The sequence below is a fragment of the Mesoplodon bidens genome (genome assembly GCF_964165515.1).
Source record: "Mesoplodon bidens genome assembly, chromosome: 2".
Lineage (NCBI taxonomy): Eukaryota > Metazoa > Chordata > Mammalia > Artiodactyla > Ziphiidae > Mesoplodon > Mesoplodon bidens.
The window spans coordinates 114,889,599-114,895,598 of record NC_138177.1 but is presented as its reverse complement, the minus strand read 5'-3'; positions in this window follow the sequence as shown (position 1 = coordinate 114,895,598).

The following is a 6,000-nucleotide window of genomic DNA, read 5'->3' as shown; positions in this document are numbered from 1 at the left end:
AAATGATAGTCTTCTGGGGATCCATATTATTTAAAAATAGTTTACATACTTTGATTTCTCAAACATTTACATTTTATAGCTAGCATTCTTTTCTCTGATTTTATTTTAACAAATTCAACTTTTCTCTGATTTTAACAGACTATAAATATTTTTCATGTTATTTCCATAATCTCTTTCCTTGAGACATGCCACTTCATATATAGCAGTAGCAGAGTATATTATAATGAATTATTGTGTTTCAATTATCATTAGATAATAAACAGGAAATTAGTTTTTCTTGCCGTGTATTCTACAGTGTCTGAACAATGAAATATACGTGGTTTGAATTTGGGTCATTAAATTCAGGTAGTAAGGACATAGTACTAATTAAATTGGTGTCATAAATTATAGTCCCATAATGAAGGGGAACACTCTTTTAATGCACTAATAATCCTCTTTAGTTATATTGTAGATATGTGATTTTGGTAACCAGGATAGTTGGATAAGAGTGTGGATGGTTTATTGTAGCACATCTCCATCACTGAATCAAAATCATTCAAAGAATATATTATCGGGCTTCCCTGGTGGCGCAGTGGTTGAGAGTCCGCCTGTCGATGCAGGGGACACGGGTTCGTGCTCCGGTCCGGGAAGATCCCACATGCCGCGGAGTGGCTGGGCCCCTGAGCCATGGCCGCTGAGCCTGCGCATCCGGAGCCTGTGCTCCGCAACGGGAGAGGCCACAGCGGTGAGAGGCCTGCGTACCACACACACACACACACACACACACACAAAGAAGAATATATTACCTAGGAGATAGTTTGGCAACTTCTTTTTAATGTAGAATAGCTGGAGAGATTATGTGTTTTTATTGTTTAACCTAAACCAGAATTTCTTCATTGAATATCACTCAACAAAACCTTATCATTACCAAATAATTTCAGTACCTCTTTGAGATATCGATGATATTTTAGTATGATTCTAAATTTGGATGCTAATTAAAAGAAAATAAAAGATTCTTTTCTAATGCACTTTTACTTATCACAAAAATGTATGCCTATTACATCATTGTTTGGTCTAGGACCTAAGTGATGGATTTCATAGTGACTTTAAGAATGCATTGTAAAGAGTTGCAATAAGTTGAAAACTTAATTATAAAAATTTAAACTATTCTTGAAAATAGAGATGGCAACATTCTATTATCAAGAAACTATGATGAGAACTTGGTTGAGAAGAAAAATCTCTGCAAATTGCTGTTCTAGTTTCCACATGCTCAAATTTATTTTTATTAAAATATATACAACCAATAAACGCCTTTTAAAAATACAGTAAAAAAGATAAGTGTAGTTAAAAAATAACCATTATATTAATTAGAGGACAAAATAATGAATAATGTTAGTAACAGCTTATACCATAAAAGAGTCAAGGTCAAACATCTCATGTTACACAATTTTAGATTATCAAATATTTTCAAAACTGTACCAAAGCAATTTTGTGTTTAAAAATACTAAGATCACATATTTCAATTATCATTTTATGCTGTATCATTAGGATAACTTCAATGTATTCTAGTATGAAATATTAGAAGTGTTATATAATTATATCTTTGACTCACTTTCTAAAATGCAAAGAGGGCATTTGTGAGTTTGTTTCCTGACTCTTAAAAGCCTTTTGCAAGTTTTGCCATACTACAGTGAGCTATGACATGAATAATCAGTCATATTCTCAGAGGCACTAAAAATTCAATTTAAACTTGCGTGAAATTGCTATTTCACAAAGACTTGTGCTTTTAGGTTACTTTTAATTTAAGAATTAAAAAAAATTTAAAGAAATTTCATCTTTTTTTTAAGAAGATGTTGGGGGTAGGAGTTTATTAATTAATTAATTAATTATTGCTGTGTTGGGTCTTCGTTTCTGTGTGAGGGCTATCTCTAGTTGTGGCAAGCGGGGGGCCACTCTTCATTGCGGTGCGCGGGCCTCTCACTGTCGCAGCCTGTCTTGTGGCGGAGCACAGCCTCCAGGCGTGCAGGCTCAGTAGTTGTGGCTTACGGGCCTAGTTGCTCCGCGGCATGTGGGATCCTCCCAGACCAGGGCTCGAACCCGTGTCCCTTGCATTAGCAGGCAGATTCTCAACTACTGCGCCACCAGGGAAGCCCCTTATCTGTATTGTTGACAGAGGTTTGCATGTATAGAAAAGGGACGAGGAGACTCAATTTTAAACTACATACTTTAATAAGAAAACATTTGGTTATGAGAATTTATGATGAAAAAATAATTATTATAAGAAGTCATAGACAGCTTTCTATAAAATGAGTGTTCTTATAGTTACACTTCCTGTTTGACAGAAACATTGATAGAAGATCTATAAGACACGATTATAGAAAATCCTCAAGGTGCAGATATTACCAACAATTATGAGAATAATCTATGCGAAAGCAAGAAAGACTAACTTTGAGTTGGGTAAGACTCAGTGGAGCAATATTATGAGGGGCAACTTTTTTAACTCGCTTACTTTTGAGTATCATAATGGTATAAAAATTGTATAGTCTTTTATACACAGTTAGACATACATAAATACTCTAAGTGCACAGAAAGAGTCAAGCTACCAGTTTTTTTGGTGGATATTTTTAAGAAGTATTAATTACAAACTGATAGGTATTTAATAATATATGTGATCAGGTACTTCTAAATAATATCATTAAATACAGCACACCATAATCATATTTATAATACAGTTTAAACTATCATTATTCTTGGAGACTGCATCTCTACAGTTTAGATAGGGTTTGGCCTTCTTGGACCAAGATTTACTCAGCCTGGAGAGAACTGGGAGAAGAATTAAAAGCTTATTGGCTTTCCCAAATGCTTTCATATGTTTATTCTCTCATGGAAAATGAGTTCTGATTTCTTTTCAGCCTACATGAATGGCAAAACTAAAATGAAAAACAATGCTAGGAACTTTCAACGAGTTCTAGTTAAGTCTGGATATTCACATAATTGCTTTGATCTGCTCTAGAGCTTTAAAAGATTTATTTTCTAGAGTAGGGAAAACGTTTCAGCACTAAGCAACATTGAACAGTAACGAAGAAAAGGGAACACAAAGTTTAGGATGAAATCTAGCTAATTTTATTTCTATTTCTGTATTAGAAACTAGAGCAGTTTCACATGTTTTTATTTGTTTTATTTTAGAACTCTCACAGAGCTCTCTCATCAAAGGCAAAAATAATGAATACAATCTATTCTCACTGGTAGTTCTCTACAGTTTGTAGCTCAAACTTCACACAATTTCTGATCCAGCATCAAGACCTGGATCCTCTCTCTGCCCCACCCAAGTCCACCTCCATGTGGCCCCTTTTAGAACTGGCTTACCTATATCCAAGTTTGCCGGAGTGGGGCATTGAAGAGGTTACTCACTGTGTTCTACTGGCTTATACTAACCGCGATACTTTGCAACCACGCCCATTTTCATACTTTTTCAGATTCGTTAAATTGGTACCCATACTATTATCATTCATATTTGTATTTTGACAAGTACCTCATCACTTCCCTCTAAACGAAGATGCCTGGATGGTAAATAGCTTTAAAAATTAGCACAATTTCTGTATCAGAAATATGTGAATCCATTGAATAAAATAATCTTTAGTTTCATAAAGATGTTTAAATTAAAAACATGAGTTTCTACAGTTGGAAAAAACATGTATGGTTAAAATGTTTGAAGCCCATCAATCTCTCAAACCACATAAGCTAATGAGTTCCTTCTGTTTTCTTTGAATGAAATCACCATGCGTGGTTAGATGTTGATTTAACATAAAACAAATGGAAATGGGTGTTTCCTTTGTCCTTTGTAGAATTTATTTTTAAAAACAATTAGCAAGTATTATGAATAAGTCAATGATTTTGCCATTACTTAAATAATAGTATAGATTGTGTAGTTAAATTGATTGGATTTCAGGGAATGCATAACATACTCCAACTCCCCTTAGCTTGCTAACATCTGTGGACATTATTAAGTTTCTCATTTCATTTTTTTCTACTATAACACCTGTATTGTTACAAATTATGTTTTGAGTTGTCATGAAGTGTCAGACAAATTATGTTTTCTGGATGTGTGTGTGTGTCATTTAAGTGTTCCTTTGTAATGGCAGGTTTGTGGCTAACAGCTTAATCTTGAATATATCAATGCAATTAAAAGCTCTGTTTCAATTCTTTGTGAATACAAAGAAGGTTGAAGCATTATTATGTGTAAAGTGCAAGGAAAGAATTAAAAATTCTTTAATATTTAAAACATTATCCTAGAGAAGGGATACATTTAGATATAATTATAGAAACAGCAAGCTTATTATATGCTTAAGAAAAAAGTGCTGAACTCTTTGAATTCTATAAAATACATATACTATTGAGTTAAAATTAAAAACTTGTTTGAGGCATTTCCCATTCCCTATAGATTTAACCCACTTCTGACAATTTCTTTCCCCTCCCATGCATCCTCCTTTTTTTGTAGTCTCTTCAGGAACATAGTGGAGAGTGACTCACTTATGTCCTGAGCGTCAAAGTGCATCAGACCTAAGAAATGAACACAGTGGGTTCTTCCTGAGATTCTTTCTGAGAGAGTTAAATAAACAAGTAAATGAGCCAACACACGTACAGCTTAATTCAGGCAAAATTTTCTATTGATTACTTACTAAGCTTACTAAATAAAAACTTCAGTCCAAGTTCTGCCTCCCCAAAGAAAATAGCATTAAACTGATCCATGCACTCATTGGGACTTCGTGCGAATCATGCCTAGATAAATGAAAAATCTTCAAAGATGAACAATATAAAGGGCTAAAATTTTTCGGTAAATGCAAATTATTATCAGTTTGACATATCTTGGCTTACAATACTGAATAAAATAATTTTAAATTCCAAAGGAGACTGTGATATAAATGACCACTGAGGTCTGAGAATTCTGTAAGTCTTCCTTCTTTTCAACTACTTTAAAGAAGCCTGATTTAGTTTTCCTAGGTAGATCTGTCGTATGTATAAATTTTGACAGATGTAAAAACGAAATAAGGTTTCACACTAGCTCTGCATAAATGTTTTTTTTTTTCCTAGACTAGTTTATATCCTGCACCGATAATATTTGAATTATGTTATCTAAGAAATTCCAAATGGAAGTGTTCATGTGGTTTAAAGCACCAATGCTCTGTGTGGCTCCTCTTATCTTTTGTATTGGTGAGAATGTTAAAACATCAATACCTTAAGTAGAAAAAAATTTGATCATCAAGGATTCTTCTTTGAACCTGAGAATTATAATGAATCAACCAAAAGAGCATGTTTCAGTTATTTGCACATATGTACTTTTAACTTGATTTTTTACAAGTTGAGAGAAAACTTGACTAATAGCTGAATTTACCTTAGTACTACAAATATCTGGCTTTGTGACAAAATATAGGTATTTAGAGTCTTCATGTCTTTTGAACAACTGCTGTTGACATTTTAATAACACTGTTGTTTGAAATGATTTCTGACGTATGATGACTGCAACATACCCACAGCAACAAAAAGTACATATTGTTTCTGAAAGCAAAGAAGCTCAAGTTTCATCCTATTTTCTAGAGATTTTAAGTCTTGGAGAATCAGTTTTTCTTGAAAACCAATGCAAACATGCTTCTTTAATTGATGCCTTCATTCATTAGTATAAACAGTGATTTAGAAATACATTTTAGCTCAGAAATTTTGTAATTAAAAAAAAATCCAGGTTTGATTTTACTCGTATGCAAAGGACACAACTGGCTTTCGAACATTTTTTAAGCAAGATTTTCTCCGTCGTGGTCTATTCTCTTTAGTTTAGGTCCATCGTAGGCGCTGTCTGTCTGTTTGCTAACACTACTAACAGAGAGGCGCAAGGAAGTGTGGTCAGAGGACAAGAGCAAAAGCAGTTTCAATGTAAGGAAATGAGGGAAACAGACCTAAACAGCACGATGAATGCACTTGCGAGTAGAGCCTTGTAGTCTCCTTTCCTTCCTTTGCTTATCCTGGTGG